At 48.8% G+C, this 11,208-nt stretch overlaps 1 long non-coding RNA gene across 1 annotated transcript in view; it reads left to right on the forward strand.

The window, feature by feature from the left end:
* Positions 1-4,177, forward strand: part of LOC144139192 (uncharacterized) — a 5,954-nt gene extending 1,777 nt beyond the window's left edge. The window contains exons 3-4 of the long non-coding RNA XR_013316094.1: positions 462-548; positions 3,169-4,177. This is a non-coding gene — a long non-coding RNA (uncharacterized LOC144139192). The remainder of the gene's footprint in view (positions 1-461; positions 549-3,168) is intronic.
* The last annotated feature ends 7,031 nt before the right edge of the window (positions 4,178-11,208 follow it).

Consider the following 11,208-nt stretch of genomic DNA (forward strand, 5'->3'; position numbering starts at 1 on the left):
TCTTTGTAAAGATGGCACCCAGGCCTACGCAGACAAAAGTATGATTCACTTGTAAAAATGCGAGGCCTTACTTCAAGTGTTATGATGTTCAGTTCAGTTTATTCCCAGAAGCATCTGGACGACTTCCTGGCTAAAAGCTGCTCGAGCAGCTTGACAAAGGCGCAGGAAGCCTCATGTTTAATGACTCTTTCTATCAGTTCGTTACTACATGAACTTTATGAATTCACATAACGATTTCCCCAGCATGGAGCTTTGTAGTTTTTCAGTTTTTGCAGAGCCAACAAGAACTCTTTTTCGGAAAGAGCTCTTTAAGAAAGCTCCAGTTGTTAGTGAGGGCTTGTGCTGTGTTCTTTTCTTCGTCTTGTCAAGTTTGGGGTCTTCTTTCATTATGAATGTATACCAACTGCTCAGCTCTAAAGCCTATTAAATTTTAACCCAAGTAACCCTTTGATTCATTACAGGTACAGACCTCCCGGGAATGCCACTTGAAGATCGGTGCAAGTTCTAGATGTATCCTATCCCACAACACATTTCAACGAAGAAAAAATGTAAGTTGTCGATTCCTTTTTACGAATAGCCGAGGAAGAAACCACCGGTAGAAGAACACCTTACTGAAGTGAAAAACGTTTCGGCTTCCACGTCGGATCCTCGTTCAATATGAAACTGCCAGTACAAGGGGGGGGGGGGGGGGGGGGGGGGCGGCGGAGGCAGATGTTTAAGTACAGCGAAAAATGTGACGCAGACGGCGTCAGCATCGTGAAAGCACGTTTCCAGGGTTTAGGGCGACGGTCGCTCTGTTGCGTGTAGTAGTGATTCCACATGAAGGTGCGGAAATGTTTTTGCTTTCTCTTTTGCAAACGTATGTCAGTTTATCTCGTAGCCCAAAGTTTCTGCCTGTTCTGGGTGAGCATGCAGAAACATTTCGCGAGATAAACAGGAACACGGCACGATTAAAATTCGGGAAGGTTGGCCGGTATGACTATACGCCTCGAGATTCGCGATCGCTGCGCCGCCTGCTGCCGCTTCTCCGCGGCGTTTGCGGGATTAGCACTGCGTGGCTGATAGGCGGTCATGCAGTGTTTTGGTTCTCTTTCGCTTCTCTTTGCCTTTTCCCGCACTAAACAATTTGTTATGGTGACGTCTGTAAGCTAACTGCACGTATAGGGCACTTAAAAAAAACAGCTGCGTCTTGGTAGAGCGCTCTAACGCCAACAAGAGCTACCCGCGGGGAGGCGGTTCTGCGCGCTTCGTGGCCGCTCTTGCGGGCGTCGGCGACGGTAGCAGCATATCACCGCTGTCACCTTCGAACACGTCAGCACAAGTGAATTCTATTTATTATCGCCTCGTTTAGACCTCATATTGGCACTGTTTTGCAGCGCAGACAACAAATGCGGCTTTGCTTCTATGTACGTCGTAGAACAATATGATTCGGGGATGTGATAACCCAATAGCTGACAAAAACTTGTGCCTTTTATGGGAATATAAGCCACGCGAGAATGTTAATACACTCAAAGGATGTGCAGTGTCAGATATGTGCCCGCTCATGCCTTATAGTAAGAACCAAGGTATATGTTAATGAAACCACGGGAAAATCAATGGTCTGCAAGTCAGGAATAGATAGAATAGTCGTACGGGAATGAAAAAAAAAACCGAGTGCAGCTTCTCAAATGCTAAAGACGTTTGTTTGAGCAAGGTAGTATCCACCAGACCAACTAGATGCGAAATGCAGTGATATATCGCTAGACATGGGGGGGGGGGGGGGGTAAGGAGGAGGACGCTCAACTATCGTTGTTTACAAATGCGGAGCGAAATCAACGAATGACCGTTTTAACGTTTTTATTAATCACACACACAATTGCTGCGTGTTCACTTTTCGTTTGTTTTTCGCCTTCAACGAACGGCTGATCACTCGGCGGACGCATTTTTTGAAGAATACAGGGTAGGCAGTTCACAAGCGATACGAGGTGTCGTTGGAAGAGTTGATTGATTGATTGCAGGATTTAACGCGCTAACGCAACGGAGACGATGAGTCATGCCGTAGTGGAGGGCTCCGGATTAATTTTGACCACCTGGAGATCCTTAACGTGCGCCGAAATCTCGTACACACGGGCTCGTTGGAAGAGTGTCGTATCTGATAAAGGTTCTGATTTCGGTTTATGCTAGATTCTGCAGTCTCCCCGTGTCATATGACGATGTTTCGAAGAAGAGTTTGGTCGCGGCGCGGATTACTCTACAAACCCGTCTTCGCGCTTCTCGTGGAGGATAAATGTAACAGATGAATCTTTGCGAGCGCTCACCTCGGGACAAGACGACCCAGCATTAAATTTGTCGTGGTGTGCTGACTCCGGAGTGTAATTTTGCATTATCCATCGTACTTCTTTGGTACAATGTTTGTGAAATTTGTGCCGCATTGGCTTTTTCATGGTACTGATCAATATCTGCTATGTGATATTGGCAGGCGTAACTTGCGTGCTGTCAGGCATGAGTGCTCCGCTGGATTTTGTAAGTGCACAAAGTCGATTTACATCATAGTGTGTATGGCCGCAACATGGCCATCAAAGGAAACACTGCTTACGGAGTCACTGCCACTAAATTTCAGGGCAGCGGAATTGCAATCAGCTGCATGCAAATGCTGGCTTCGGGACGCCGGCCTGTGACACACGCCCGGCGCTCATATAGATCTCACTAAGATCGCGTCATAAACGTTTATACTCTCGTGAACACACCACGCTTGCAAACAGAGTGCCTGCTCCACGTTATTTGGTATTTATAACGCGGACAAACGGTAAATCGCTGTCTTGAATGAGCCCCAAACGCAACGGCGCAACGGCGACAGGGGGGACCGAGCCGGGGACTCCCGCGCCTGCTTTCGAAACGGGCCGCTAGGGGGATTTCAGTGGCGCCCCTACAGGCCGCGCTCGAGGCGTATAGTGGCTTTGCGTTGTTGTGAACAATGAGGCCAAATTACTGTGTGTAACGATTACTGAAATGATGTGAAATTATTTGAAAGGCCCTAAATCACTCCTTCTCTGGTGTGGCCTTTCATTTCATTCTCTGGTCTCCGTCTTCATTTTCGTGCAATATAGTTTTCGTACTTCACATGCCTGTGATTTGGTTGAGGGGCTTATGGTAGACTGGATTTTGTTCTTTTTCTGAAATTTTCTGTAGATGGCTCTTCAAGGTGGGGAAATCCAAGTGACGGCCCCTCACATATATACCTCCATCTGCGGCAGCAGGGAACAAGTCATTCAGATGACCTTGGGGAAATCTTCAGCGTGCCCTGATTTTGTGCCTGCTTGTGTACTACGTAAATTGCGAAGCTTATCTCTGAATGTTTCCAAGCGCCTTTTTTCATGCAGGAAATTATAGATCCCATTTAAAGTTTGTCCAAAAGACAGATTGCAATTGGCCTAGAAAGTTGTTAGTGCTGCATAAAAAACCATAACTTGGCGTGGGAATCACAACTCAGGTGGAACTGTAAAGAGGTACCTAAGAGGGAAGTGTAAAGATGGATTCGTAAAGACAAGTGAATTCCAGTGTAATATTAGACTCTCAGTGAAACAGAGAATGCAGGGAACATAGCCATAAACACTGCTTTGTATAAACAGTGAATTTGTAATAAATGTTCTTTCTACTTTCCCACATTCTGTGTTTTTTCTGTGGGGAACCATGACAATAACGCTGTACTGGGAAAGTGCACCTCTGAGAACCATCTTATATATGTAGCTCAAACTCGAATTCGTCTGAAATTGTTCAATTGCAGTACCAAACAATTTGAAATACTTTGCATACATCAAATATTGAGGTAAAGAATCTGTATATTTGGCCATGTTTGTGAAGCTGTTCACGTAACATTTATTAAATAGGTTAAATAAGGATATATGAATAAACCGAGTTTTACCTGGAAGTCTAAAGCAATATAGGAAACACCAGTTCGCCCAGGAATCCGCACTCGTCTAATATTCATTAAGGAACGATAATTACATTACGGTGGTTCGCAGCTTTGCTTTTTAATAAATAGCCCACAGGTGTTTCATAATAATAAATGTGAATGTTCAAAACTACTGATGCCAAACTTTTTAAAATGTGCTCCTGTTAAATGCGCAAATATGTGTGCATGTACTGCAATTCTCTTTTGATAATCATGGCCTAAGTTGTCAGACAAGAATTTTGGGCTTAAGGCTATGTTATAACTTTGGCGTCCTTTTGAAGTATGCTATCAAGTGAATGTTTCCACTAAAGGTTGGTTTCACTAAAGCCTAATGTTGTTTAACTAAGGGTAAAATTCATACCCGCAATTTATTAAGAGACCTATCATGCATGTTTGATTCTGGTTTCTTAAACGGCACAAAGCTGATGCGAACATTAAATTTAGTTATGCCTGTTTATAAGACTTAAGCGTTGCCAATACTCACAAAGATTTTTGGGTGACAACCTTGGTAACGATTATCGAACAGGTAATGCAATGCATATATATTAAGACAACATTTTCCAGCTTTTTAGTACCGCAATTTTAGGAATTATAAAAGTAACCTCTCTTTTAGCCGCAGCAGTGTAGCCGGCAGTTTGTTCAAGGGACGGACAAAAGACACCCGACGCAAAAGTTTAGACGGCGCAATGGACAGCATGGTCGCACATATCGTCTTCCACTAACGCGATATTTGTTTACCACGCGGGAAAGGCGCCTTTGGGGCGTCGCCGCAGCGGCGCCGGCGAAAGCGCGCCTGGCGCGCAACATGACACCTTCCAGGTGCACGTGTGACCTTGGACGGCGGTAGATGTAACTTATATAAAGGTATACATGCTGAAAGCGGCAAAGTAACCGATAACTGAGTAACCCTTACGTGTATACGTATATAAGGGTTACGAAGATATAGGTTACATTTGTACCTTATAAATTATAGGTTACAAAAATTCGAAAATGTATACCTCTATTAAGGGTTACCCAGCTTAGAGTGTAGGCTGGTTAGCAGGCGGTCAATACGCATAATTGCGTTCTGCATTTGGTAACAAAGAGGGCCCCCAAGCACAATTATAGCATTGTAGCTTTATCACCCAGCGGTTCTACTCTGCTTCATCTAATATTCCACGTGCTTATACGGCCGAATGAAATACATATAACCACATATGGAGCGCGGACACTTATAGGCGTTAATGTTCCCAAATGTTTCGCGAGCATTTGGATAGCATAAAATCACCGCCTCTTCTTGCAAAAGAAACAATGAAATTGTTGTCTAAGCCACTGAGAAGCAAAGAAAAATAGAGCTAAGACGTGCCGCAATCAAAGTTGGAACAATATGTACACAGGAAAAAAAATTTCGCGTTCGGGGAGGAGGAGGAGGACAAACTTTATTTATCCCATCCGTTGTTATTGCGGTCACTCCGGACCAGTGAGGGGTGTACTCAGGGAACTAAATTTTTTTCTCCTGTGACTTTTGTTGCAAAAGTGTTGACGGTAATAAAAGCGCTACTATTCGTTCCTAACGGAGGTCTCCTGCCGAACCCGTTGGCGTGGAGAGAAAAAAAATGCCCGAATATGAATATTCCGTAATTTATTCCGATACGCCTATTAGATGTTCTGCTTACCCCTCCCCCATCCCATCCCTGCCCAAAGGAATTTCTTGTGATAGCCTTCTCGTGATGAGATTCTTTTTTGGGGGCGTGTTTACATATATGCAACTAACGTACTGGGCTACAACTGGAAGCCCAAAAGTTTCTCGGCGAAGCGGGCACTTATTAACGTCCGCACTTTCGCTATACCCCAACAAACGTGAATTTCATAGTGTTACATGTATGGAGCATCACATTCGGATCAAAGACCTATATGTAACTCCCGTGTGGTCCAGTTAGTAGTTCTGCAGTCGCATGCAAGTGCACTCACATGGATGGAATACCCCGCGCGGAAACATCGCGCAACGTCTTGATATATTTGCAGGCAAAGCCTCCTCTTTTGTGGAGTGAACAATATAAATTACGTTTTTTTTTTTAAGCGAAACATGCTGATCTTGAGAAAGGTTTGCCCCGCAGGCAGGCTGTACAAGCGTTTCTTTTCTGGGCATCACGGCTATGCGGCCTTAATTTATATGCCTTCTCATACGCGAGTTCAACCGAATAAATCCTTCTCCATTTACATGCACTATGTGGCAGGATTGCTTTACAATCTTTTACTTCGTTTTAAGCCCAAAAGGGGCGACTAACATGCTTAATCCGCACTGCAAAAAGAAGAGCGCCCCCGAGCCAGCAGCGTACCGGCTTGCGGGGACCGACCCAGTGTTGCGCATACTGCCGAAGGGGGCGCTGGGTGTCGCGGGCTCCGTGTCGCCCTCTGGGCGCTGTCCGGAGCCTATACTTTCACTGTAAAATACAAGACATCCTCTTTTAAAAGCAAAAAAAAATGTTCGTCTGCAATGATTCCTCGTTTCCATAAACGGTGCCCCTCATGGCCCAAGTTTAGCTTGGGGACAGGAGATTATATTTGTGATATTTCACGATGTTCTTGCTATATGCTGAGTGGTGAGGCCAAGTTTAGCCAGCATTTACAAGGCTGTTCCAGTGTGTCCCCCACACTGACAGCGCATCTAAGGGGACAGCTCCGCTGTTTTTCCAGCCTTGCACCACTCGTGCAAGGTGCGCCATTTTTTTGCGCTTTAGTATCCCAGAAAGACTAGCAAGAGGTGCGCATACTCGAACAAGCTCGAAAGCCGGCTTCACTGTTATGCGCAGCTTTGTCTAAACACGTCCGCCATGACGAGAAGCTTCGAGAAGCTCACCGTCATGCACGGAGCCCAAGGACGCGGGTTCAATTCCCGACCGCGGCGACCGCTTTTCTGGCGAAAAACGAGAACGCCCGTGTGTTGGAGATTTCGAGGTGGTTCGAGGTGGTCAAAATTAATCCGGAGCCCTGCACTACGATGCGCCTCATCGCCTGCGTTGCGACGGCGCATAAAATCTCAATCATCAGCTTTTTCGAAGCTGCTTTACCAAGTTTCTCGAGGACGACTGTCAGGTCAGTGGCATCGTGACGAATAAAGCCCGAAAAATGCTGTCTTGTCCCTCTTTTGGTTCCACCCAAAACCATTCTACCCTTTCCACAACCGACAGCCCTTTTCTTCTGTGAATAAGGGATGTTTGCAGGAGATGCACCAGCAAGTTGTCGGCCCGCAACATAACTAGAGAAAATATACCTCCGGGAGCACAAACAGAAGCACATTTGTACAGCGGCACAGTGGAAATGGCGCCCTTCTGCTTCGGCTAATACCGTGGAACAGTCGAAGCGATAACCGCGCGGTTCGCAAATTGAACAGTTTTTTTGTCTCACTCTGTGAATCACCGAAGCCGTGGCCTATAGTGCACTGGTCATCTGCCTCTGCTCAGAGACGTGAATGATTCAAATCAAACCGCCGGAAACCCGCCGCGCACACTGGTGTCCACCTCTGGTTCTAGCTACATACAAAAGTCACCAGGCCGTCCGCACTGTCAGGTATGCGGTGGCTATCCGGACAATGAACATACATATTGTCGCTGTGTACGGGCGACCTCGTCTTCCACATTTCTTTCGACCAACCCCTTCCCCCCTGATATTCCCTACTCGTGGTCTAGCTGGGCCGCTCCCCCTGAAAACCTACGGGCAGCCCTGTGGTCCCTCTTGGCTGCCCACATTGAAACTCTTTGTGCACCTCCGCCAAGCCCACCACCGTCGGAGGACCGTGGAACACCCCCTTCCTCCGTGGACTGATAACTCCGCGGCTAGCTTGGACTTGAGCTGCCTAATAAAGTTTCATCTCTCTCTCTCTCTGGTTCTAGCCTTGTATTCGAGTCCCCCTCCACTAGAGCCCCCAGAGGAGGAAAGCCTTGAAAGCCATTTTCTCATTAAAAATTCATTGTGGGGTCCTCCACTCACTCGAGTCGAGGGAGCACAGGAGTGGAGAACCAATGCGGCTTCGAGGTCCGCGCTCAACTGCTTGGGAGTGCGTGCACCATGGCTGGCTGTGCGCGGTCTGCAAGGCCGTCGTACGAGGTCGACCCCCTGTGCTTCGTCGCATGGGTGGTGCGGTTCCGGTAAACGGACACCGTAATAAGTGCGCACGCACCCGGTTGCCCTAATGATAGATTTTTAAAGACGATAGCCTTTCTTGGGCTACTTAAACGGAAAAATTTTGGGCTGTCTGTATGTCTGCCTATCTGTCTGTGACTTGATTTAGTAACCCAGCCAAAAGGAAACAGAAGCTGCGCGATAGTCTCATATACCCACAGCCTAATCTAAACGTCTAAAACCGGTGTCACTGTTCTTGTCAACATTGTTGAACAAGAACAAGACGTTACGCAAATATAAGGCAGAAAATCAATACACAAGTGATCGTTGCAGTGTTCCTTTATCAAAAAATTATGGATGCTTGGTTTTTGCGTTAGCAAATGAGATACAACATCAACTGCAGAAAACCGTCGCCTGCTGCTGCCCGCGCTACTTTATCTACTGGCGGCGTTTAACAAATCAAACGGCAACAGCAGTTGTTAACGAAAGGTTCCACTAGATAGGTTCTACGTTCCGCTTGGAGCGCTGGTGGAGTACGGCAACGTGGTTCTATAAACGTTTTGGTAGGATGCCTCGATTCACGCGCGTCTCCGCCGTACTGCAGTGCTGGCATCGAGGCACCAGATTTGGAGCAGTGGAACGCGGTAAGTTTAAACTGACTTGGGCAAACCGCGTGTTTTCATGGGAGGAACGACACGGGAGAGGAACAGCATGAGAAAAGGGAAGCATTTACTTGGCAGGAGCGCCAGTCAACTATCGCCTTTCGTCGACATTTGCAACGAAAGGGGCAGATACGCGGCCATTTTTAGCTCTCCGTCTGTTCCGTCTTTTCCGTTCGTACCGTATTTACAGAGACCCTACTGCGCCTGCGCCCGCGGGCGGGGTGAGGAGGACACCCCCTTACGGTAACGAAGGCGCGGGAATGGCGAGGGCCAGCCCGCGGTACAAATCCACCCCTACCGGAACGAAAGCGCAAGTGCCCAGTCCCGGTTAACACGGTACGAACGGAAAGGACGGAACAGACGCAGTGCTAAAACTTTCTACTAGAGAGTTCTAGCACTCAGTCTGTTCCAGAGATCGGGGCACGGAAACACGGGACATGGGGACAGCAGGGCACGGGGCACGGGACGCGGGTCCGCCGAATACCGCTGGATCCTGGGCTGCCGGATACCCGCGATTTTTTTAAAGGGTACAAGCGTTCCCGTACCGTAGCTCGTCTTGACGTGTAAATAAACGCTTCGAGCTTGACCACAAGAAGCCAGCGGAGCTAGGTCATGTGGTAGGCCCCCCGAACCCCTTTGGGCGGGTCTGGGACCGCTTTGCACCCGCAGACAAAAGAGTACAAGCGCCTCCTCCATGGCTCGGAAGCGGAGAAAGTGCTTGGACACGCACTACCGCTGCAGCAGACGTGGTAGTTTCCTCTGGAGCCACTGGTTCATCATGCATCAGCAGCAACAGCCTGGCTGTGTCCATTGCGGGACGGAAGCGTCCTCCAAAGATCTCCAGCCACGCCTATCGAATGTGCTAGCTAAGTCCATGCTTTTCCCCCAAAACTTCGTAGCGCATCTCTCCATCGAGTCCTCGGCCGACGGTCTATTGGGTCTACCTGTTGGCCCTCATGCGCATTACGCAGAGACTGGCGGCATGTCCTGCCACAGGGCGATTACTAAGTTGAGCATCCACCTTGGCTGTGGAAGCCACCATGTGCATTCGTGTGCCTTGGTGGCGCCGGGCACATACTGGTAAAACAGGTACAAGCGACTCCCCATCCTAGCGCTCGGCCCTTGTGCGGGACTACAGCGCTTGGGAAGTTGTCCTGACTTGCGCGGGAAATCTCCCCTATGAAACGGGACTGCTGTTAAAAGGAAACACCTTTCTTTACCGTGCTAGTTTTTTAATGCTGTGATGCAATTAATTTTCAAGCGAAGATCGGCTTACTCGTGTCGCCGTCGGTGTCGCAGTTGGCAGCGTAAAGGCACATTCCCACTGGCGATGCGCCTCGTCGCGCGACGAAAAGCGACGTCGCAAAGCGACGAGCCGGCCGTCGCTTTTCGGCGTTTTGCGACAGCGGAGCCGATCGCTCTCGGTCCGAATTCCCCCGTCGCGCGACGGCCCCGCAAAACCGGTAAGCCAATCATGGCCACGGAGTAGGCTGACGTAGCCGGAAACGAAACGTTTCTTTACATCCGGTATGCAAACGCTGCGGGCGGGCAGGCGAGGACGAGCCGCCGCCGCCACCGCCGCTGGCTCGCTCGGCCAGGCGGCCAGGCGCTTGGCCCGCTATCGCTGTACCCGCCGGGTCGGGCCGGCAAGCAACTTCCCGTGTGCATCGGTTCTTTGGTCAGTGGCTTCAGCGTTGGCGTGCACTAATCAACGAATAGCGTGGAACTCATCAGTGTGGAGAAGCGTGGATGGATTGTAAAAGCAAGTAATCATCGTGTAGAGCTAGGTGGACAGCGAGACGGTAGGTTGACTTGCAGCCTCATCGTTCTATCGGCGACTGGTGAACACGCGTAGAGTTCGGTGGCGTCAGAACGTTGCGCCTGTGAAAAGAAGCGACATTTGTGGGCCGTGATGCGGGTGTTGTGGCGTGAAAGCAAGCGTGTGCATTTCTTCGTGCAATAATATGTTGAAAAGAGCCTTCTTGAGTTTGTTATTTTCTGCTCCTCCCGCAACCCGTAAATGTTTTCGTTATTGCTCCAGGTTAGTAGCATGTGTTTTAGTTTGATTTCCACCTGCTTTTGTCGCGTAACATCATTTTCTTTGACTGCGAATGGTTGACGCACCAACGAGGTCGTACAAGTCGGGAAGCAGCTGCGCTGAACGCAGTCGCATCATCGCTCATCGCAAGTGCGAACACCACCTCTCTTCACCCGCAGCTTGCGGCCGGATTACGCCATGGGAAAGGGAGGTTAGCTCTCTCGCTGTTATCAGTGACGTAAGGAAGCTTGGCTGCTTGGCCCGTGGGAGTGTCCCTTTTCTGGCACGGGCCATTCAATCTCCGAAACCACTTTTTACGGAGCATTGTGTAAAACCACTGGGACATGCCCGGAGTGGAGGCCCACGTGGACGACCTGTTCCCCCCAGCTTCTCCGTCGAATCCCGTCGCGCTGGAGGCCGGGAAGTTGGGACCGCCTTTTGGAACTTCTCTGTTCAATGGTTGCGAGAAACGAGCC

The sequence above is a fragment of the Haemaphysalis longicornis genome, unplaced genomic scaffold (assembly GCF_048455015.1).
Source record: "Haemaphysalis longicornis isolate Haplotype H1 unplaced genomic scaffold, Haemaphysalis longicornis Haplotype H1 scaffold_5, whole genome shotgun sequence".
In the NCBI taxonomy this organism is placed as follows: domain Eukaryota; kingdom Metazoa; phylum Arthropoda; class Arachnida; order Ixodida; family Ixodidae; genus Haemaphysalis; species Haemaphysalis longicornis.